This window comes from Rhinolophus ferrumequinum, chromosome 6, assembly GCF_004115265.2.
Source record: "Rhinolophus ferrumequinum isolate MPI-CBG mRhiFer1 chromosome 6, mRhiFer1_v1.p, whole genome shotgun sequence".
NCBI classification, from domain to species: Eukaryota; Metazoa; Chordata; class Mammalia; order Chiroptera; family Rhinolophidae; genus Rhinolophus; species Rhinolophus ferrumequinum.
The window spans coordinates 26,357,100-26,381,854 of NC_046289.1; the positions used below are offsets into that span (position 1 = coordinate 26,357,100).

General features: G+C 40.1%; 1 protein-coding gene across 10 annotated transcripts in view; it reads right to left on the minus strand.

The window, feature by feature from the left end:
* Positions 1 to 21,672, minus strand: part of SIPA1L1 (signal induced proliferation associated 1 like 1) — a 348,723-nt gene extending 327,051 nt beyond the window's left edge. For 3 of the 10 annotated variants that reach the window (XM_033107759.1, XM_033107753.1, XM_033107745.1), the window contains exons 1-2: positions 21,541 to 21,617; positions 20,899 to 20,958 (exon numbers count right to left, since the gene is read on the minus strand). The gene's annotated coding sequence lies outside the window, so the exon portion shown is untranslated. Of the gene's footprint in view, positions 1 to 20,548; positions 20,817 to 20,898; positions 21,132 to 21,540 lie in introns of those variants that run through there. The other 7 variants (XM_033107752.1, XM_033107747.1, XM_033107757.1 and 4 more) reach the window with 5 other exon arrangements.
* Positions 21,673 to 24,755: the final 3,083 nt, after the last annotated feature.

Below are 24,755 nucleotides of genomic sequence, written 5' to 3' on the forward strand. Positions count from 1 at the left end.
TGCCAGCTACCATCTTAAAAAAGTTTTAGAACGTATTTGTAACCCGGAAACTATTCACAGAGAAATCTAAGGTCAACACTGCTGTTGGTTGCGTTCCCCAAAGTGTTCTTCCAGAGAAATCCCAGAAAACTCTAGTTCCCTAAGGTTGCTGCTGCGTTTCACATCACAGTGCCTCGCCGAGCGAAGGCTGCTGTTTTCTGGGGACCACTTTCCTTCTCCCCATCAAATTTCATCTTAAAAGCCTCTTTTACCGGAAATATCTCTGTGTTTTGCTTGTTTTTAGAAGCCATTTTTAAAACACAAGAAACATGAAAATGTTATGAGTGGTGGTTATCCTTGAGTAGTAGGAGGATGGATGACTTTTTTTCTCTTCAGACCATTTTGTTTTTTCCAAATTTTCCACAAGGCCTTATGTACTGCTTTCATAATAATAAAAAGAAAGTAGACAATACATTTCAGTGGTTTCCTTCATCCCCTGCTGGGTACTGGATATTTTCCTCTATTCCTGAGTTCCCCACTGAGCTGGAAGCATCCTGAGAACAGGACTGCTAATATCTGTATAACACTCAGTACAGTCCCTCGTCCACAGCAGGTGCCTCACACAAAACAGCCCAGTGGGTCTTTGTTGGGTGAAGGATGAATATTCAGGTCATATTTAGAAACAGACTTTGCCCCCCGATGGTGGGTGGAGCACGGTAAGAATGTGGTATTGCTTTTTTTTTTTTTTTTTACTTTTATTAGCATTTATTTGATGCTGAATTTTCTCCCAGGTCATAAGTTTTTGTTCCTTCAGTTTCTTCTGAGAGATCTCTTTCTTCTGTGAAACCTCCTCTTCTGGTTTAAGAACAATCTGCTCTTTCTCAGTGAGGATCATCCCCCTGTGGCAGGGGGAGCTCATGCTGGGGTTAACCCACCCACAAGCTCTGTTAAGTTTTACGCTGCATCTTGGGAGCTTAGTTCACCTGTCTGTGCTCAATGACCAGAGAGTCTACATCGAAACCCTTAAGTTCAGCATCACTCTCTGCATTTTTAAGCACGTGCAGTAAAATTCTGCACTTTTTTTGGGGGCCACCAACCATGCATCCAAACCCCACTGTTTGGCCTGGGCACACCTTCCAACTCCACCATTGTAACGACAGAACAGCACACACTGCTTTTGTAACATGACATCCTTTAGATACTTGGTGGTTTTTCGGGTATGGCCCTTGATGGCCTGGGCAGTTTCATGAATGTTCTTAAAATGAACCCGTAAATTTGAATCTCTCGATTTACATGATTTTGTGCAGCGGTTCTCTGGGTCAAGCAAATAGTGAACCATTTTCAGAGGTCACCTCAGGCCGCTTATGGGAAGAGTGTGGCATGTCTTTAATGGACTAAGATTATTGCAGTCATAGAGCATGATTAAAAAGGGAGCTTTCCACCAAAGCAGTGAAACATGAGAGTCTACAACCTGCAGACAAGGTGAACTGCTCCGGGTGATTCCCTGCTGCAGTGGCCCACGGAGAACAGGACGGGGAACAGACCTTGTGCATCGTGCTAGAAGCAAGGGCACCAAGAACTGAATTCACTGAATAGCCTCAGGGTACTCTGCCCCATTTAGAAAGCACATCGTGTCCTGGTCAGCCACCAAAGTTTAACAATACTCTTTCGAGCTAATCTTTGGTCTTAAGATTCAATAATAAGTCTAAATACTAAAGCAAATAGTGGGATTAAGATAAAACCACCCCTGCCATGTTATTACGGCACCAAAAATCCTTATCTACTAAACCAAAGCAGAAAATCTTGAGAATGTATTTAACAGGAAAGAGAAGTCTCAAATATTTGATTTGGAGACATTACCTGACATAAAGTTTAAAGAAGGGTATATTGGATTCAATAAAGCTACAAAGCCCACAATTCAATAGAAGGTTAAGGTAGTAAAAATGTTCTCCTTTTTCACCATGACCAAAGCGAAGTAAGTCCTTTCACTAGTGACTTTAGTTCTAGTCCATCAACTGAATGTGCGTCTCCTAGAATCACACTTGATTGCCAAGACGGATCTTACACCTGGTTTTTGTATTTTCAATTAACTTCCGTTCATTAATCTCTCTTTAAAAATCTATGTACATATTTCTCATATGCTTCCAGGCTCTTACGGCATTTCACCACAAAGCAGATGTTGACTGATGACAGCTTGTTCATTTCAGGGCTATAGGCGGAAGTCAGCGACAGCATGACTTCATAACAGAACCCATGCTGCAAGATGAGAAAAAATGTATTTCACCCAAAATATAAATTTCTCACATTTCCTGTTTTGCCTTCAGTTGGGAAGTAAAGCGAAGTGGTTCTTAGTAGGGAAAAAAAAAAAAATTCCATCGTTATTACAAACTCTGTGAAGATTTGTATTTATTTCATCACAACTATATATACAGAGGGTACCAACACAAATGTATACACATTATAAGAAAGGAAAAAACTGTATTAAAATTGTAATAACATATACCAATAACAAAGATAAATACAAGTCACATTTGACTTCTGCAATTGCAAGACGTGCTCAAAGTGGTTACCATCAGCGTCCAGACACTTCTGATTACGGTTACCTACTGCTTGAGCAACGATGACCAAAGTGTCCACTTGTACACTTTTTTTTTTGGCACCCCTGGTATTTACATTTCATCTAGCAATTTGTACTTTCTTAGAAACATCTGCAATCCCAGGCCCTCAACTTCTCTAGCAGATGTGAGCCCATCATGAGGTTGTTTCCCAGATCTCATTAATTCAGTTGGTCAGAGACAACATTCAATGACAACCACTACCCTGACTTCACTGGTAGGGACAAAATTAAATACATTACCCAAAACTTTTCTCTAGGAGTCTGAGATACTTGCTCTTCTTCACTCATCTAGCACTTACTATTTCTTAGTGAAGCTAACAATTGGAGGAGGCCAGAGAGATTAACAGCAACGGTGTCACTCCTGTGTGACCCCTGGAAAACTGCAAACAGGAGGGAGTGTGAAAGCTAGGCAAGTTACTAACCTTCTTAAGCTCCAGTGTCCTTGTCTAGTAAATGCTGGTAATATCTATTTCACAGGAAGTTCATGAGGATAAAATGAGATGGTATCAGTAAAGAACCTAACATAGAACTAATTCAGAGGTGAAATTCAGCAAAAGATATTTATGACCATTATGAACTGTGGAGGTCCCCTCGACAAGGCCAAAGTCCTACAACAGATACGGGGGGGGGAACCACCAGATCGGTCACATGCCACTTCTGGGAAATCCAGATTATCACTGAAGACACAAAAATCAGTCCCTTAAGTCTCCAGTGTGGCTCCACACAGACAAATGGTAAACCACCTACCAGGCTTAAAAATCTACCAGTAAGACCAGGCTTTCATTAGAGAAATGGGTGGAGAGCTTCTAACATCTGTCTGTCATAGTATTTAAAACAAATTACCAGTTAACTAATAGGGTGAGGGCCACTGCTACCCTATTATATGTAGACAGGCTTTCTGGCCTTCCAAACAATAAGGTATAGTCTATGCACACAGCCAAAACATAACTGCCATGACCCTCATCCCAACAGACGACGGCATTAGACAATTTCTCCACTCAGTAGCTGCTGCAATATATATAAGAAGGAATTCTGTAACCGGAATTCAATATCCTGGGCTCCCATTCAGAGTCCTAATGTTTATACTGAAGCTTGTTATAAAGATTAGTAATAATGTGACATGAAGTGCCGGGCACACTGGGTACTCAATAATTGGTAGCCCATGTTAATTCTATTACTAGAAAGACACAAAATCAAAAGGCTGAAGCTGCCATGAAGCAACTGCAGATAGAGTGGCTCCTTTTCAACCAAGAAATTAAGTTGTATGAAAACAATTGGATAAAGAACACAGTGACAGGCCTTACAAAAGGGAGTAAACCAGTAAACAGCAGGTTAATCTGTCTAGGAACCAATGCTGATGTGCCATTCCCCTAGGGCAAAGAAACATACAAAATGAGAAAAGGTCCCTATCCTCCAAGAATCCATTTCCACCTGAGGTGAAATCACATGGTTTCCCCTTCTACATACCCCCCCACTTTGACTCTAGGTCCTAGGAAGGCAAAAGCCACAACTTCACGTGGCCACACAATGCCAGCACTCAATAAAACCTGGTAAACAAATGAGACACTCACAGGATCTCGAAAGTTTCCAAGCCTGGCTTCACAGACTGCTTAAGCTGAATTTTCCAAACACTGAGAATCTGTGTACTTAAAATGCTCCCCAGGTGGTTCTGATAGTCCTTGGAGACTGAGAACACTCATCTCATCGAGCCCCGTGGATTGTCTGAATGACCCCATCCAGAATGAACTAGCCTGTGCACACCTGTCATACCTGAACACAGCTGTACTAGAAAAGTTCTTCCTTGTGCGTGTTCAAATATCTGTATTTACTCATTGTTCTACCTTATGGGGTCTGGGAAGACAAAGGTGATCGCCTTCTACATGACACTTTCAACTCTTCTAATAACGGACAACCTCCCTTCTGAGTCATCTCCAGGTTTAACGTCCTTGATGAACTGTGCATTGATTATTACATGCGAAGCTCTTTAAGTACACAATACAGTACAACAGCATTTCAGGGAAGGAAGAAAGCAAGGTGAGTGACAGAAACCATAAAGATATCAATGAAAGAGGTGGGCTTTTCAGGATGAGAAAGATACAGACAAAACTAGAGCTCAGGGACTGGTACTGCATCAAAGGGGATAAGGGAGACAAGATAATGGTAAGGAAGCATGATATGCAGGAAACAGGATAAGAGAGATAAAGCTTTGGCCGAGGAACTCCGTAGATTTCACTTGTTGAATAGAACTAAAATCAAAGATGAACAAATGGTCAAAGGAAGTCACAATAGTTGGAAACAGGAGAGAGTAGGGGCGGCATAAGAAGGCAGAGACACAGTCCTAGACAGAAGCCAAAGAAACCCGACACACAGGAAAGGAGACACCCAAGAGATAGGTCATAAAAACAAGTAAGAGGGTGTGAGGTTGATGTGGCCAGGTACTGGAACCACCTTAGTCCCTCCTAGGTGGCACCTGTACCCATGTGATACATTAGAAAGAAGAATCAGACATGATGGCCTAGAGACTGAGGCAGCAGGTGTCAGAGTGGTCAGAAAGGAGACCACTCGATAGGGAAACCAAGGGTCTGTTCTAAGATAGTGCCAATAAAACTAAGAGAAGTTGAAAACAAGAATCAATTCAAAGGAAAACAAATGGTAACTCCTGATCCCGGACCAGACCAAAGGTAAAAGAAAGAGAAGAATCAGGGGTGACTTCTAAGAGGTATCTGAATAATTCAGGAAGAAGCAGACAGCTATGCAATCATGTGCACTGTGAGTGCGTTTGTGGGTTAGTACCAGCGGCTTTCTTGTTTCAGAAAGCTTCAAACTTCACTCCCCACTCTACAAACACAGCTGGTAATGTGGTTTTGCTATTTTCTCTGGTACCAGCACAGGCTGTAGTTTCCATGTCAGCAGATAGGGCATCTCTGGTTTTGGATCTGAAATCTGTTAACATGACCACCAACATTAAAATGCTTTAAAAAAAAATAATAAAATGTGCTTTGATAGAGCTAGGTGAAAGAAGCCAGCCACAAAAGACCACATATTGCATGACTTATATAGATGAAACACCCAGAACAGGCAAATTTATGAAAATAGAAAGTAGTTTCATGGTGGCCTGGGGCTAGGGGTGGGGACATAGGGTGGGGATGGGAAGCAATGGGAGTGACTACAAATGGGGTTGGAGTTTCTCTTTGGGGTGATGAAGATATTCTAAAACTGTTTGTGGAGATAGTTACACAATTCTATAAATGTACTCAAAACTATTGACCTATACATTTCAAATGGGAGAATTGTACAGTAAGTGAATTATAGGTCAGTAAAGGTGTTATTTAAAAAAAAATTAGAAGTGCATAAATAGGTACTGTGACTTCAGAAAATCTGGGAGTATCTCCCCAATAAAAGAGACTATTAGACTCAACTTCAAATCAGGCGACTTGGAAAATATTAAAAGACATTTTAGAAAGTCTAAGTAAGCTGTCTTCCTTCTAGAGAGAAACAAATATGCATGGAGAAGAGAGGTTTAAACATATAGAGTTCTTTAAAATTATCTTCTACAACTGATCTAAATTTTCTAATACGTACTTCAGTAGGAAAGACAATGGCTTAGGGCTTTTTTCCAACAATTATGTCAAGTGATATTACATTAGATACCTGTAGTTCTGTTTTTAAGAAGCTGAAATAAAATAACGTACAGTAAGCCAATACAATGAAAAGCAAAAGATTATATAACTTAACAATTACTGAGCAGATGGGTAAATCCATTTATAAATTTGAGGACCTGACAAAAATCCTCACATTAGAGAGATGTCCTCTTGTTTCAAAGACACCAGAGAACGACCCAAATTACTTCTGCCTCCACCACATCTACTGAAAAACATGGTTCCTGTTTACCTGGTGCCTGCCCCCATTGAATCATTACTGCTCTCTTTCCACTGAACACCTACAACACTGACTTAGGCAGACTTCCCAACGACTGTCAGTTTATTCATCATGTGTCAGGCACTCAAACGCATATAACTTCTCTTTCTAAATCACATAATCTGCCATGGGCACACACAGCGAATGTCCAGTTGAATCTTGCAGACTGACGATGAAACTAGCAGGGCAGTGAAGAAAGAGCAGTAGTGTTTCTGTTCAAACTGCTTCATGGGTTAGACAAATCAAGACTCACCACCACAACTCCTGACTGAAGAGTCCTAAAGCAATATCTCACTGTTGGGAAGGAATCAACGATCAGCAAATACTGCATTTCAAAGATACAGTTATTTACTATGACCTCTAAGGAAAGACATTTAATAAATTCAAAATATCACTGATGGAAATGTAAGACTGACGCTTTCAACATTTTTACTTGGATCTTAAATAAATTATAATTCAGTGGGTTCAAATATATATACTTAACATATTTCACCTGCCTGTAACAAAATTTTAAGCAATCAAGAAACCTAGAAGTATATAAATAGGTATTCTGACTCAAGAAACATGGAGAATGGTCTCCCCAATAAATTTGACATATGAGACCCTATTTGTTAACTGGTTTAAGTTATGGAAAGCTAAAATAATAAAGCCTTTGAGAAAGTAAAGAACCCTTTTTTTTCCTACTAACATCCTCCCACCTAAATAAAATTACTCTGCCTGAAACTATGCTTCTTAAGAGGCAAGTCTAGTGCCACATAGGTAGTGCTCCAATGTCTCTACACAAACGGAAGCCCCTGACACCCTGGAAGGAACCAAAATACCAGGTTCTCCCAGAAGCTGCCCAGGAATTGCAGAATGGATCAAGAAAGTTTTTCTGTCTATTCAGAGAGAAAGCCAGCCTTTGGAGGGCAAATGCCAACTTTCCACAATATATTCTGGCCTATGAATTAAGTAGCTCAAAAGAAACCCCAAGTACGTAAGACGGTAACCAGTCTGTTTTCCAGAAATGATACACCACTACAGGACATAACTTCAGATGCTTTAACTTTTTCTCATTCAATCTCAAAAATTCTGAGAAGGGCAAATACTGTCCCCATTTCAAAGATAAAAAAAAAAAGCAAAACTGAAGCTCATGAAGATTAATAGGCCTACCCAGCTGCCACCTTCACTTCTCCACTTGCACATCCAGTGGTATCTCATGCCCAACATGTACAAATCGGCTCTTACCTCCCCGCCCAAACCTGCTCCTCCAGTCTTCCCCATTTCAATAAATGGCAACTCCATTATTCCAGTTGCGCAGGCTAAAAACCTTGGTGTTATCCTCAACTCCACTTTCATTCACTCCAGAGCATCTCAACGCCCTTCAGTGAATCATGTTGGCCCCACTTGGTTGGGTTTTGTCCAGAATCCAGCCACCTCTCATCACCTCCACTGCTGCTATCATCATATCTCACCTAGACTATTGCTAGAGCCCCCTAATAGCTCCCTGTTTCCACCTTTGCTTCCCCGCCCCCTTAATTCCATTCTCTACACAACAGAGTTTTGTCCTTTAAAAATATATCAGATCAAATCCCTTTGTACCCTCTGGTGGCTGCCTATCTCATTCAGAGTTGTTCACTGCTGCATCTCCAGGATTAGAACAGTATCTGCCATCTACAAGGTGCTCAGTGAATATTGCTCAACAGTAAATGAAAGAAAAATGGCAAAAGTCAGAGTCAGGACTATAACAAATCTTCCAACTTTTTTTGGTGATAATGAGACCAGATCTCCAACAGCCAACAATCCACATGGGAGACAATTTTTTTATTTTACTTTGCATAACTGAATCTTACAACATAGAAGCAATACCATGTTGAATTTCTAACAACAAATTAAAATGCAAATATCATTTTATAAAGCCACACATTTTAAAAATCTCACACTGGGTTATCTGAATATCACATTTTTGGCAGCATGGGCAATTGCCAGCTTAATTATCACAGTGCTGTTACTCAGTCCTTCAGTGTGACTTCTGCATTCTGTGACACGATGTCACCACATCTCAAGACTACCGTACACATAAATGACACAAGCTCTAAAAGATTCAGAACCAAGCACCTAGAAGAAGAGGTGATGAGCATTTCTAAATCTCCTATCGTGGCACTATACCAATCATCTGAAACAGGAATTAAGTTTCTAGGATGTTACAAGTAACAGCAGAAAAGTTAGATTCAGAATTGTTTACTACCAAAAGTACATGAGAGTCTCAAAGTTAGTTAAAATGTTGATTGTTTTCAGATCAGAGTAAAACTAATGCTAAAATTATCCACCATTATAGAATTTTCCCATTAAAACATTTTAGTTAACAAACAAAAACTAAATTTATCTTTCTTTAATTTTTTCAAAAACATTTCTACTATCTGTAAAAAGTCCTAAATCACATTAACAAATTCACAGAATTTTAGCAGCTGGCCTTCAAGGAAACTTAATTCAATCTTCTCCTCCTTACAAATGAAAAGATTGCCTGATATATAATAAGTAAACATTGAAAACTTGTTAAATGAATGAACGAATGAAATAAGGTCCAAAAAGGGTATATGATTCTTTTAAGATCTGACAATTAATGGAAAACCCAGAATTAGCCAAAACTAGGTTTACAGATTCTCTTGGAGCAGTCACAGAAGTAGAAGAAACCAAGATTTGAAAATCTTATTTGGTTCCTCAGGAAAACCTTAACCAAAACTCATTAAAACCAGTTTCTTTTAGTTCTGTTGCTTAGAAAAGTAATTAATACAATAAATTTAGCCAAGACACATCTTTTTGGAAACCAAACAGCAGAACTGTCTAATGTTTCTTTCTCTATATATACAAAAAATATTTAATAGGACTATTTTCGTAATAAACTACAATTGTTTTGCATCAGAAGTAACACAGGTGGCCTTTGACTAAAAGAAAAATCCAGCCACATGAGAGGACTAGAACAGTAAAAAATACCACTTCAATCATTAGTAGGGTTTCCGGATGGGAATTCCTTCCCGCCCATTCTTAGGAATTTTTTTTCGCTTTCCCATTCCCAAATCCCGAGAAAAGTTGGTCGGGAAATCGGGAAAATCGGCTCCTTGAACCCAGTAATACCCACAATGGGAAATAAACGTACTACTCACAATGTATCTCTTAGACACTTTTCCGCTATCTAAAGTTACATTGTATTACAATGTTACAGGCCACTAGACAAGCAGGGGGACACCAGAATCAGATATCACATGATCAGCTAATTTTAGCTCTGAAAATCAAGCACATTTGATCATGGAGAACAGAAAACAGTTTGTATTTACACAGAGAAATATTTATTTTCACAACCCAGGATTTGACTACAAAGTCATCTTCAGGTGAACTAACTAAGGAAATCTAAGGTAGTTTACCTTAATATGACATTGTAGTCAACTCCTGGGTTGTGAAAATAAATATTTCTCTGTGTAAATACAAACTATTTTCTGTTCCCCATGATGAATCGTTTCCACAAAGTGACGGCCGATACCACCAACCACATTCGATCAGTTTGTTTGCGGCTGACGATTGTGATACATGCATGTGTTCTTGGCTCTCTCAGCTACTGTGGTGGGTAAGCCAGTCAATTTAAAAACAACTTGCAGCGCTAATATTTTATTCCAATATTACAATAATCTCCAATCTCATATCATAATGCTTTGTGGCACTTTTTAGCTATAAATATTCGCTGCACAATATAGGTCTTTCTTAATTTTTTCTTAAGCTTTTAAAGGAAATAAAATTTGAATTGGTTAAACGTAGAAATAGAGATCTTGTGTCTCTCACAAAGTACTTGAGCAAAGTTAGTTGTCTATGTGAGATGGAAGAGGATGAATTTTTGCCTTGTCAAGTAAAAATGAAATTGCATGATTGGTGAAGTCATTAATGGAAAGACTTTTTAGAGGAATATTTACAGCAGAAGAAGTTCCAAAAGAAGAAATAAAGGATGTCCTTACAGAGAGTTCTGACATTAAATCAGAATCTTATCTGAAGTGTGAATTGACTAAAACAATATCAATTTTGACATCAAAGCCTAGCCCTATGCATGCAAAATATTTGCTTCTCTAAGGAAGGAAATGAGCTTATATGAAGCAACGCATTCTCTCATTCCCAACTTGAAGATGCTTTTAGATGCAGTCATTTAACCAACATCTACAGAAAATAAAAGAAATTTTTCCACATCAAGTATATTTGTTACAAAGCAAAGATCACGACTACCTGATCGGGCAATTAATGCTCTACGTTTCTTAAAGTTTCATTTTAAAAATGACAAATAAAAACTATTTGAAGTATTTTTTAAATTTTCAAACGAATAATATTTGCTTTTGTTTTCTATGAATGTTTAATTTAATAAATAAAATATTTAAATGAGATTGGGAATGTTAATACATTGTGTGATATATGCGAAAACTCACTGTTTACTATAAGTTTGTATTAATTACATTGTTTATATTTTGAGAAAACCTGAAATATAACAGAAAACTAGCCAAAATGATACCGTAGTGACCCCTGTTTAGCACTCAGAGCAAGAGATGTACTAGTCATGAAATTCCAGTCAACCTCCATTTAGGAAATTTTATTTACTCAAGTTTTGCGTCGACCTTTTACATATAGGAGTGTCTTGAAACCTCTGGAAGACTGCGCCGGGGGCCACGAACCCCAGTTCCCCCACCTTCTCCATGGCTTTTCTGTTTATTAGCATTTACTGTTACAGCCATTATTACAGATGATCAACGAAAATTAAATAAAAAAAGATTATTTCAGGAATTCTCGAGAATTCTCAGGAAATACGATTTCCCCTTCTTAGTTCCCGAAGGTTCCAAAATGTCGGAAATTTGGAAACTCTAATCATTAGAAGAGCATCAGCCTCCTGAGTGCAGGAACCACGTATCCTTTCTTCAATGGAAGCAGCCAGCAGCCCCTGGCATAGAGTGGAAGTCAATAAATATGTATAGAATAAATAAGTTACTCTATCCATGTAGACATAAATTCATTTGGTCACCATTAAGTAACTCTTTACTACAGTCCTATTATACGCAAGCACACATATTTCCTCCATAGAAATTCTACTTGTCCCTTCAAATACTACACCCAACCAAAATTATTCCCATAATTTTATTAAAAAGGTGAGAAAGTATGTCTTAGGTAGCCTAAATTACTTACTAAAGCGACCACTTAATATGCTGTTCTTGCTGCAATCCCTCTCCTTCAATTCATCCTATACAACCCAGCCAGGTTAATTTTCTCTTCTTTGAACATCCTAAAAAATAAAACAGTGCTATGGCTAAGTACTCTCTCTGTATGTGGTCCACAGCTATTCAATGAACAAATAAGAAACACCAGAAACTACTGGATTAGAATAGGAAAGGCAATACAGCATCAAGGAAAAAAAATCACAAGTGACAGTTCTTATAATAACTGATTCCATTGAAAATCTTGTGATTACTACAAAAGGCTTTCATTAAAGACCTCCCTACAGCGCGGTAATACAACTGACACAGATGGTTTCAGGATTTATACCCTTTAAAGTACACATCCAATTTTCAAGATCAATTCAAGGTCCACTGCCTTTCCAAAGCTTTCCCAAGCCATTAGACTCAATATCTGTGAAAGCACTTTGTAAACTAGGAAGTGCTAGCCCACAGCTCTTACTATGCTAGTTGACAACTGATAGTCTCACATACATTCTGCCATTTCAATCACGTTACCTCATTCTTTAAGTGTCTAGTCCCCTCAAAAAAGTGAAAAAGTATTTGAATTGTCTTCTCTGTTGTCAACTTCTCTATTACTTCTCTATGACTCAACACCTTAGAATAGCATAAAATAAAAGTGCCACTCACACTTCCTGATTTCAAAATATATTACAAAGCTAAAGTAATCAAAATAGGGTGGTACTGGCACAAAGACAGACAAACAGACCAGTAGAATAGAATACAGAGCCCAGAAATAAACTCTCACATATATGATCAACTGCTCTTTGATAAGGGTGCCAAGACCACTCAATGGGGAAAGAACCGTCTCTTCCACAAATGGTGCTGGGAAAACTAGACATCTACATACAAAGGAATAAAGTTGAAACCTTATCTTACACCATACATAAAAATTAACTCAAAATGGATGAAATACCTAAATGTAAGAACTAAAACTCTAAAACTTCTAGATGAGAATGTAGGGGGAAAGCTTCATGACACTGGACTTAGCAATGATTTCTTGGATATCACAACCAAAGCACAGGCAACAAAAGCAAAAAAAGGCAAATGGGACATCAAACTTAAAAACGTTTGTATATCAAAGAACAGAATCAGAAAAGTAAAAAATGCAGAATGAGAGAAAATATTTGTAAATCACATATCTAATAAAAGGTTAACATCCAGAGTATATTAAGAGCTCCTACTACTCAACAACAAAAAAATCAAATAATCCGATTGAAAAATGGGCAGACTTGACTAGACATTTCACCAGAAGATATGCAAATGGACACAAGCATATGAAAAACACTCAGTGTAACTTACCAACAGAGAAATGTAATTCAAAATCACAATAATATCACCTGACACCCATTAGTATGGCTACGACTATTAAAAAAACAAAATAACAGGTGTTGGCAAGGATGAGAAGTAATGCTTGTACACTGCTGGTAGGAATGTAAAATGGTGCAACCACTATGAAGAACAATACGGAGGTTACTCAAAAAAGTAAAAACAGAACTACCACGTGATCCACTTCTGGGTATGTATCCAAAAGAATTGAAAGTAGAGTCTCAAAGAGATATCTGTTACACCCATGTTCATACCATGTTTCCCCGAAAATAAGACTTAGCCAGACCATCAGCTCTAATGCATCTTTTGCTGCAAAAATTAATAAGACCCGGTCTAATTTTAATATAAGACCTGGAATATAATATAATATAATGTAATGTAATGTAACATAATATAATATAACATAATACTGGGTCTTATATTAATTTTTGCTCCAAAAGATGCATTAGAGCTGATGGTCCGGCTAGATCTTATTTTTGGGGAAACATGGTAGCAACACTACTTAAAATAGCCAAGAGGTGGAAATGTTCATCTATAGATGAATGAATAAACAGAATGTGGTCTATAATACAATGGAATATTCTTCAGCCTTAAAAGGGAAGGAAATCCTCACATGCCAACATGGATGAACCCTGAGGACATTATGCTAAGTGAAATAAGCCAGTCACAAAATGACACATGCTGCATGATTCCACTTACATGAGGTATCTAAAGTAGTCAAATTCATAGAAATAGAAAGTAGAATGGTGGTTGCCAGGGATGAGGGGAAGGGAAATGGAGAGTTGCATAGTTTCAGATTTGCAAGATGAAAACGTTCTGGAGATCTGTTTCACAATATGAATATACTTAACACCAGTGAACTGTACACGTACAAATGGTTAAGATGGTAAATTTGACCTTATGTAGTTTTTACCCCAATAAAAAAGTAAGTGCCAACATGCAATTCCCAAATTGGATTTACGCGTCCTACCTCCACTGCAGGAGTCTAGGCAGCCAGGCCTTACTAGCTGCCGACAGTCATTTCCAAATTTCTTCCAAATTGTCTTTCTCAATCAATGGGACTATATAGAGGATCAGAGATGCTCCTTTTCACCCATCCAAAATGAAGTTTCCACAATCCCCAGTCAGCTGCTTTCTGGTTTAAGCCTACTACTTGTTTACCTTATTGTCAAGCATAAATCCAAAAATGATATAAAAGCCATTGTGTTCTCAACTGGGTGGTAGAGAAGCATCACAGAATCACCTACTGAGTTTCTTCAAACCACTTATCCACCAGATATCTAGCATGTTCCCCCAGAGAAAAGCCCCAAGTTCACTGTGATTCTGTTTCCTCTCACTAAGCACTCCCTACTTCTCCAAACATATCCTACCCAAGCCGCTAAAAACCACTATTTTAAAACATACCTTAAAAATGGCCTTCAGAATAATCCCACCAAAAGCATTTACTAGGCTGAGGTTTCTGAACTTCCAATAAGTCTTTTCTGTGAATCCAAAACTCTCCATCACTTATCATTCACCTACTGAAACATTCTTTTGTTATGCAATGATAACCTCATTTCCTATTGCAAAGGATCAGCACTAAGAACCTAATTTAAAAAATAGAGTAACACTGAGACTCTTTGTAGAATCACAGGCATTTCTCAAACTGGAAAAGAGACAAGAGTGGGGAGCTCCACTGAGGCTCAGCCAAGGCAAGCTTTCCCTAACGGATTTCCCAAGAGCACATCCTGGGCCAGGAGTCAAGCCCCACCCCAAACATACTACATATATACATACAGAGCGCTCTCTCTTTACACTCGAAACACCAACTACTCAGAGGTTAGACTCTGGCAAAGTGTACTGGCAGAAGCTTCTGAGGTCTTTATTGGAGCAGCCAGAAACATGGTTAGGAAAAAAGGAAGCGTCAAATCAACTACACCCTAATTTCAAGAGTGCTTTTGAAATCTTTGAAAGAAAAGTAGTGTGTGTGACAAATCACAAACTTACATTTTTTGCAAAAATGTGGGGAAATACTGCTTTCTATTTTTCTCCTAGGTACACACAGGTGAAACAAGCAATAAAAGTTAGTTACATTGGGCGAAAATTTTCAAACATTCCATTAGTTTATAATACTACATCTTATAGGCATCTCCTTATAAGTACTCTCTCTTCTTGAGGGGTGAGAGGTACCACAGTTCAGATAGCAGATGCTTCTCTGAAAGAATCAAGAACTGAAAAGAAACTTGTAAAATCAAACAATCAGTTCTGGGAACTAAGACTGTTAAAGGAAGTACAAGGAGCTCATAATGTATCAAACTAGAATTTCTGTCTTGGCAAATAATTGAGAATATGAAAAAAATGAATTATGGAAAGATAACATAGGAGCCAAAGTAAAAGATACCAATCATAGTCAAGTCTTGATTAGAAGAACATGATGGTTCAGCAGTAACCCTTTGCTTTTTATTTCTCAATAGCTTTATTCTGAGAAGTTCAGGACTCATTCATTCCAAAAGAAAGCAAATGCTGAACCACACAAACCAGTCAATTACTATACTTGTAGCTTCGATAAAAGGTTTTGTGCAAAAAGTGGACAGAAAGAAGAGGAATAACCAAAACTCACTATCAGGTCTGTGAAATTCATTTAACCTGGACCAGCTCTGTGGGAGAAGAAAAGAAAAAAGGAATGCAGAGGCCTCCATGGCTGGAGGTCCTGTCTGCTCAAGTTGCCTCTGAATGACCCCTGTTTGTGCAAATGTAACCCTCCCTCTCCAAGCCTGCATTCTCCAACAAGCATACATTCTCCTCCTGCCTCTCCAGAATTGAAAAAACGGGAAATCTAACATTATGTAATTGCCCATTTCCCACAATTTAAAGTTAGGCATACTGCAATTCTAATTAGAGGGAAAACTTAGTGCAACATGACAAGTAACAAATTAGAAATCTGAAGACTGAAAATTCTCATCACAGACCTCCAGGGGCAAAGAGAGAGGGCTTCACCTGACTCTGTGGCACACCGACCAAGCACTGCTATTTACTACGGTGCAACTAAAGAAGCCCCTGACACTCCCCTCTGTCATTTTGGTGTCATCTCTCTAGATCTTTAAAAAAACACTCGTGTTCTCTTTGCGGCTAGGGGTACCTTAGTCTCCTCAGGCCAGAATAAAAGGAGAAAATGGAGGTAGACTGGCCCCTACCCTCAAAAGGTAACACCCAATGGATCATAAACCCCAGCACACTCATGTTATTCCATCTCTCACTCAAATCTGTGCTTAAGTGACCCAAAGAAAACAAAGTCTTTCCCACATTTCTATGACTCATCCCAGAGCTCATCGAAAGACTACCAAAAGAATAAATGAGCAGTCATCTAAGAATAACCAACTTATATACAGTTGACCCTTGAACAACTCAGGGGTTAGGAGCGCCAACACCCCGCGCAGTCAAAAATCTGAATATGTTTTGACTCCCCCAAAACTTAACTACTAACAGCCTACTGTTGACCAGAAGACTTAGTGATAACATGCACAGTCAATTAACACATATTTTGTATGTTATTTGTACCAGGGGTGCCAAAAAAAATGTATACATGACTTGTATTCAATCGTTTATCAGTATATATTGAGTATTACAATTTTAATAGTTTTTTCCTTTCTTGAAATGTTGTTTTTAGCATTCTCTGTATTATATACTATACTCTTACAATAAAGTAAGCTAGAGAAAGAAAATGTTAAGAAAATCGTATCAGAAAATACATTTACAGGATTTATTGAAAAATCCATATATAAGTGGACTAGTGTGGTTCAAAGCCGTATTGTTCAAGGGTCAACTTATAACCTTTGGAAAACAAAGTGCCATATAAGTGTGTGGGTTTTCTTTTGTTTTGTTTTAATTAGCCAGACACAGAAAAAACTAAAAGCAAAAATCCATTGAGGCCAATTTATTTCTCATATCAAAAAAGTAGAAATGCAGTGGATAGAAGGCTGGATTGCCAAACTCAAGTGACAATGGAACTCCCATATATTAAATAGCACTGGATGTGGAACAAGACACAAACTTTTGTGTGAGCAGTGAAGAAATAACATAACACTTAATCCTCCCCGGAACAGGGAGAGCCCCTCATCTCAGGGTCAGTCACCCAAGTGGCAGAAATGTTTCTTCTCTCCTGGCTCAAGTTACCCAGTGAAAGATAGGGTAGTGCTATATAAATCTGTCATGTTCTCAAAAGGAAGCTCCTACATTTTCCTGTTTTCTGTGTAGTTATCCCTCCACCTGATTGATCCTCCCCCATCTCTGGTCCCTAGTTACCCTTACGTGTAGCTGAGAGAGAAGGTCTAAAAGTTGCCACTGTCCCAGAAATAAGGAAGGTACAACCACTTCTTTTATAAATGAAAAATGAGTTTAGGAAGGGAAGAAAATGGTAAGCTAGAATAAATTAAGTTTGGCTTCTCTAAGAGAGTATACACATACATTATGCTCTGAGTTAACAAATATTCCTAAAAGGAAAAAGGAAAAAAGCCTACAGACTCTACCATGTAAATACTTTAACTAACTCATAATTTCTTTTTCCATAACTTTGTAATTTGAGTAACTCTAAAGCGTAGTTACCAAATACTACATCAATGCTGTTTTCATAGCTTTTCAATCTTTAAGTTTTGTTCTCCTTTCACACATTTAATGAACACGTAAGTGCAAGGGGGAAAAAAAGTAGTAAACAAATTTTAACATAATAGACTCTAAGGTAGGGGAAAAAAAACCAGGAAACAGAGGAGTATAGTTAAATCTGAAAACCTGCCTGCTAATCACTGCCCGATCACTGACTAGTCTATAACTTTCAATAAATCATTTCCACTTTCTGGTCTTCAGTTTCCCCATGTGTAAAATGAGGAAGATGGGACAAATGATTTATGCTCAAAATCCCTTCTACAATCTATGAATCTGTTCATCAGGAAGTAAGAAAATGCAACTGCAAATAAAACTTTATGGTTTACAAAGTACTCTCATACATATACTCTCAATTTTTGCAGCAAAGTTATGAGGCAAGTATTGTGCCCATCTCTATAGAAAAAGTTTTTCAGAAAGACGGTTCAGAAAGAGGTTCAATCTTTTTTTTTTTTTTTAAGATCCCGTAGCTGGAAAATTTGAAGTTAAAATTCAAAACTAATTTCCTGTTATGCAAAACCTTTCTGGGGACATCAGGTTATAACACCAGACCAGGAAAGGTTACTACAAATGGCCCCAGTGGACAGTAAGGAACTTAACTCACCATTGGAATCACTGAATCCAATAGCAAGCCTTCCAGATAGAGGCACTCCATAAATACTGTCTAACTCACCAAAAAAGGTTAGAAATACAGTGATATTACAGGAGGGATTTTTTTCTGAATTTGGCACATGAACCTCTGTGATTTGAGTCAAAAGGAAGAAAGAAGCAAGCTATCTCAGAGCTCTAACTCTATATTAATGGGGATGAGTCTATTTGTCTTCCTCAGAGAAAGTCCAATTCGGTCAAAGACTCAAATCTGGAAAATCTTCAGACTGTTTGTATGTCATATGTGCACTGATGTGGACCAATAAAAATGATCATATGACAGTGAGGACCGACAGGGAACACATAATCATGTTCTCATTAATCACAACACACTTTCCCTAAATGGGGAAGATTCAGGGAATCTGTACTCTATACTGTTCCACCTCTTCTCATGCTCCTGTTTCACAGCTCAAAAAGCCATTTATTGAAAAATTCAAACTGCAAACTTTAGGAAATATACATAGCTCAACTCATAGTCCACCAAGATCTCCCAAAGTCTACTAAACCACTAATCTCGAGCAATCTTCCATCTATGACTTTAATGAAGTCACTAAAAGGTAGTTTTCTAAGTTATTTTAAAACGGGGGGTAGGGGACTACACCAAAAAATTACTCATCATTCGAAACAAAAGTAAATACAAAAGCCAGAAAAGAATAGTGAAAGGATAGAGTTAGAAGAATCCCAATACACAATCTCAGTGAGGTGGGTTTGGAATTATTACCAAGAGTTCAAGTTAAACCTTGCCATGGGATTCTACAATGAAGTCACAAGTAACACTGCCTGATGCTTTAGAGCTAAGTTCATTGCATGCATCAGAATTGCAATTTCAAACCCAAGGAGCAGTACCAGGAACTGCAGAGAAGCTAACAGCAACACCTACTGACTATCTTGAGCCACTTGCCAAACTTGTTCTCTCAGTCAACTAGAGAAATCTAATGATACAGTCAACTTCAAGAGTCCTTTACTTAAGCATAACGAGATAAGAAAATAGCCACAGGAAACCCTTCATCCCCCAAATCTCTTATTTTGCCCCTAACCATTTATGTGCAAATCATCACCCAAGTCATTTTAAATGCACTGCTTTAGTATAAATAATTTATTCCATGGGAAAATGCTTTAATATTAATATTCCCATTAATAACTGGTATGTCTTCTAATAGACACATCAGTGACCATAAACTGCTTCATGTAAACCTTTTATTTGAAACTACTGCTGTTACCACTGTTCTATATTATTCCCATCAGCTATTTTTTCATCCTTATAAAAGTGGCTTAATTGCAGCTTTCAAAAAATGAAAAGAGAAAAAGTGAAAGTCATAAAATCAGTATTATATAGAAAATTACTACCGTTACTAAACTGGCTGCAGAGAATGATTCTATAGGACTTAACCTTGTACTTTTCCAAAAGATTAAGTCAAAGAATCTTTTTTTTTTTTTAAGTCACAGAATCTTTACCTTGGACGAATATTCCATATGAGAAAACAGGAGAAAGTTGACACTTAACTCCCACAGAGTACCAATATAAAAACAATGGCTTTAAGAGTCTGAGTCAGAGTTTCAACATGAAAGGTTTGCTTTATAGAGGAAACGCCAACCCCAGTTCATCCAGATAGACCTGGAACCTGATGAAAGTCAACACCTTTACTCTGGAATTTGCATCCCATAACTGGCTCCCGGTTTAGATATATAATCGTTTAGCAGGTTGTTAAGAATTTCAGTGAATGCTTCTTTCCATCATGAAAAGTAAAATCTGTAACATAAATGCCATCTAGGAGTCATCAGTCTCCGAATGCTTCCCTTCAAAACGAATACCAACGACTCAAACATCTTCCTTGAAAGTGAGCCAATTCCCTTGTCTCTCTGTTTTCCAAACGGTGAACCCGATGAAATTTCAACCTGCCCAACACGATTACTTGTCCTCCTAGAAATGCCGTGGAGCTATGATGGGGAGCCTCGCAAATTTCTTTAAGGTCAGGAGAGAAGTTGGAAACAGATGGGGAGACGGAGGAAAAGTTCTTTTCGCAGGACCCTCAAGCCTCCCCAGCCCTCGTGTGGTTTACTTGCAGCAGGTTAGAGCATCCCGGAATTTCACTCCCCCCAGACCCTAAGGAAAGAAATTAACCACCCTTTCTCACGATTAAACCTCTCGGCCTGTCCCCTCCAGCTCAGCTTACAAAGAGCTCACCTAGGTGACTGAAAGGAAAGAGTCGCCCGGTGGAAACGAGAGTGAGGAGGGTGCAGCCACCCCAACGGGGACGCGGGTCTCCCAGCTTCTCGCACAGACGCCTGGCGGATAGTTGTGCAGATTCGGATTCCAAGGTGCGCGCGCGCACGCCGGGCGCGGTGCAGTCGGACTCGCCCCCGCCGGGCTGCGCTATCAGCACGCCACCAAATCGGAAATAAAACTTTGACCGGCCTCCCTATGTCCTGCTCCGGGTCCTGGACCCGAGCCCCTGCCAGAAAATGGGTAGAGGGCTGTCAACAATCCTGCACACCCGCTCCCCTGCCCGGACTCGAGGCGCGGGAGGCACTTACCGCTGGGCCGGGCCTCCCGGTGCCGCTGCGCGTCCCGGGTGCGTCCGCCGCGCGCTCTCCCTGGGGAGAAAGAGAAACCTTGTAGACCGTCGGCGCGCGCTCACTCGCCGCCTTTTTTGCGGAGAACGGCAGGCGGCGAGGCCGGGGCGGGCGCCCAGCGGAGGGGTATCGCGGGGGAGGCGAGGGCGAAGCAGCCCAACTCCGGAGCCTGGCTCCCGGGGGAACCCGGAATGCAGACTGGAGAGCAGCCAGCGGGGGGGGGCGCGTTCCAGGCGTAGTGGGGGGCGGAGGTGCCCCGTCCCCGGGCATCAACTATTGTCTGGGCGCTCGGGTCCCCGCTCGCGCCGCCTCCGAAGCTCAGTGCCCCCCATCCCGCCCACTTGCCCCCAAAAGGAAGAGCTGAGGGGGCGACCGGCGCGGGAAGCGAGTGCGGAGCGTCTGGGGGTCGGGGGTCCAGAAGTCCGAGGTGGGCGCGGGGAAGAGGGGAGGTGCGTGCCGAGTGGGGGAGGGGACAGGTAACTGCGGACGGGGGCGGGAAGGCCAGGGAGGATCGGTTGGGGGAGGAAATGGGGAGGGAGCCACGGAGGCAGGAAGGGATGGAGTGGCCTGGGGATGTGGAGGGTCGGTCTCTGAAGCCCAGACCTGGCCCTCCCCGGGGACCCTCCTCCCGGGAACTCGGCGCCGCACTGACTTTCGCTCACTGGCTCACGCACGCACTGAACTCGCTCACAAAGTTGCCGGCGGTGGCAGCGCCGCACTCGCCCTTCCCGTCCCCTCCTCTCCCCGCCTCCCCGCCCCATTCTGTCCCCTCCTTTACTCCCTCCCCTCCTTCCCCGGGTCTCGGGTGAGATCACCGCTGGGCTGCTCAGAGCTGCGCTCAAGTCTCGCGAGAGAAGTGACAGCTCTGCCCTACCCGCCGAGGAAGTGGAAGGAGTCGGAGGAAGGTGGGGGACCACAGAACTCCTAGTTGCTATGACGACGGCAAAGCCCTGGATTCCTGTCTTCTGCAGAGAGCACAAGCAGCAAACGTGGGTGCAGTTTTCAACCTGCCCCTTCCCTTGCCCGACGTCCTACTGGTGGGGGAAGCGAGGGTGAGAAGCAGGAGGAGGATTTTTAAACCTGTGTTCAGAGAGGATATCTGTAAAAACAACCGTCATAATATCTGGCCAAATTTGGCGAATGAGGCTAATTGTTTTTACAAGAGGTTCTGAGGAAGATTTCTGCCATAGAAGCCTGCGCATATCTGTACCCCCAAATTTCTACCATATATTCAGTTTTTCAACTCCCCGTCTAACTTCACCCCTCAACGCTCACCCACTCCATACCCTCCCTCTGTCTCGCTACCCCACCCACGCAACCCCTCGGCATCACCACAACCACCACCACCACCAGAAGCAGCAGCAGACTGGGCTCCTTGAGGATCTGCCTGATTTATCTTTGTATTTTAAGCGCTTCCACGGGCTTGTCTATTGGGGAAAATAATTAACCCAACAATCTTTACTTGTCCTCAGTACTTTCCTTTCTTCCTGCCCCGGAAAATAGTTAGGCTAAGAATGTGTTTCTACTCCACAGTTGTTTTTTACTCTACTAAACTCTCCACCCATTTCTGTTCACACAGAATGTGTCTGCTTTTGATAGTTATAATCCCTCCTTTCTCCATCTTTGTCTCATAAAAACCCTAATCACCGTGGAGAGCTTTTTTTAATAATCATTAAGCTTCTTCAGACAACCTATTCCAAAATGCTGTTAAAGATGAACATGAAATCTTTTCATCCTCAGTTTTTTCTTTTAATTATAGAAACTTTTCTTTGAGGGGGTTTATATACCCACTGCCTAAATAAAACGGACACTGTAAATAGGAGTTAAGTTTAAACTTTAGATTTCAAAATGGATGAGTAAAAATCAATTCCGTGGTATATGAATTATATCTCAATTTTAAAAATAGACTCTATCCCTATTTACATGAATATGGGAAAACCATTATTTAACTTAATGCCATAGAACTAGAAACCTAAAAAAGTACATGAAAACTCGTTTAGGCTGCATGCAAGCTTAAATGCTATGTGGGTGAAAGTTTATATTAGGAACCTAGTGATACAGTGATAAAAAGCACTAGACAAAGTCAGGAAACTACAATTTGAGGTTTTTTTCCGTGTCACTAATAACTGAGTCTCCTTGAGAAATTACAGTAGTACCTCGGTTTTCGAACGTCTCTGTTGGTGAACATTTCGGTTTACGAACGCCGTAAACCTAGACATAAATGCTTCAGTTTTCTAACATGCCTCGGAAATCGAAAATGTCATGTGGCTTCCGCTGAGTGCAAGACCCTGAGGCCTAGCTGTCGGCTGTTTTTGAACATTACAGAATTCGAATGGTCTTCCAGACTGGATTACGTTCGAAAACCGAGGTACCACTGTATTTAACCTTTCTGATTCATCTGTAAAATGAGGGGTAGCTCGGATATTAGGTCATTACAGCTTTAAAATTCTATAGCTCTTAGACCCATAAAAAGTTCCAGTAAATAACAGCTATTTTCCTTTTACATCAAACAATAAAAAACATGAGTGTTTCATTTTATAGTAGTAGGTCAGTTTCACAAAGTTTAGCTACATGTTGACAAGTTGATTTTAAAGTTCTCATCTCAAGTAAAAAAACAACAAAAATATTGACAATGTTACAGTAATTTGAAAGGGAATCCATTGTTCCTGATTTGCTTTTACACTAACTCAAAACAGATTGTTATTTAATAAATATGCTAACTCAAACCAAAGACCCAAACTAAATGCATCCACACCCCCACCAAAATAAATTTAAGAAGGAAGCAGGGAGGGAGGGAAGGGAAGAAGGATGGGACCAAAGAAGGAATGGAGAGAGGAAGGAAGGGCAAGCCTTAAATTCACAGACTGGTAGTTTTAATATCAAATTTTTGCACACAGTAGAGCATCACCATTAAGCCTGTTGATCTGTTTTAAGGAGCCACCTTTCATAGCATAGCACGCTATTGTAAATCAGTTGTTCATTTACTCTGGCTCAACTTTTAACATAGTTTTGCCCTTCAAGGATGACTGCCAATCTGTCTCCACCACACGGTACAATTTCAGGGCCACCTGTTTTATGACTCCCAGATAGCCATTTGATACATTTGAAATAACTGACCCAAGTGGCAGTCAAATCTATTATTTTATTCAGGGCTTCTTATGAGGCTCAAGAGATGGGTATTGGCCTCAAATTACAAAGATAACTTCCCTAACCATCAGGCACAATGGAATAGTAGAAACTGTTCCAGGGAAAAGATTTTTCAAGGTCCTGAGCTACTATTTACCCCTCACTGGTGGCAGAACTTTCACCAGTGTTTCTGAAGGAAACAAAAGGTGAAATCCACCAAAGCTAAGGCTCTAACCACACATTCTCTGGGTCAGGCACTCCTTGTGTATCCTCCCTGACCTTCTAGGGGTTTCAAAATAACAGACAAAGGGCAACAGAAAAGGGAAATGAGGAATAAAGAGTTTGCCAAGCACAGAGTAGATCTCAGCCCATTTCCTGCCCACTCCCTTTCTGGGCTTCTCTATCCTTCTCTGCCCAACCCCTCCCCCACACATCCAAAGGATGTGTAACGTTGCCTAGTGATAAGAAGAACATCTAGTTATTTACCATCTTACTTCTTCCCTATTCACTTCTTAGTTTGTCAAAGTGCAGTTAAATTCGTTTCCTTCTGGTTATTCACTTCTACTCAACGACACATCCTGATACATCAAATATGGAATGAATTTTGACACAGAAGCCTACCAAGCAAGGAAAATTGATATATTTTTTAAATATTATGAACATCGATTCACATTTGCATGTTTTACAGTGAA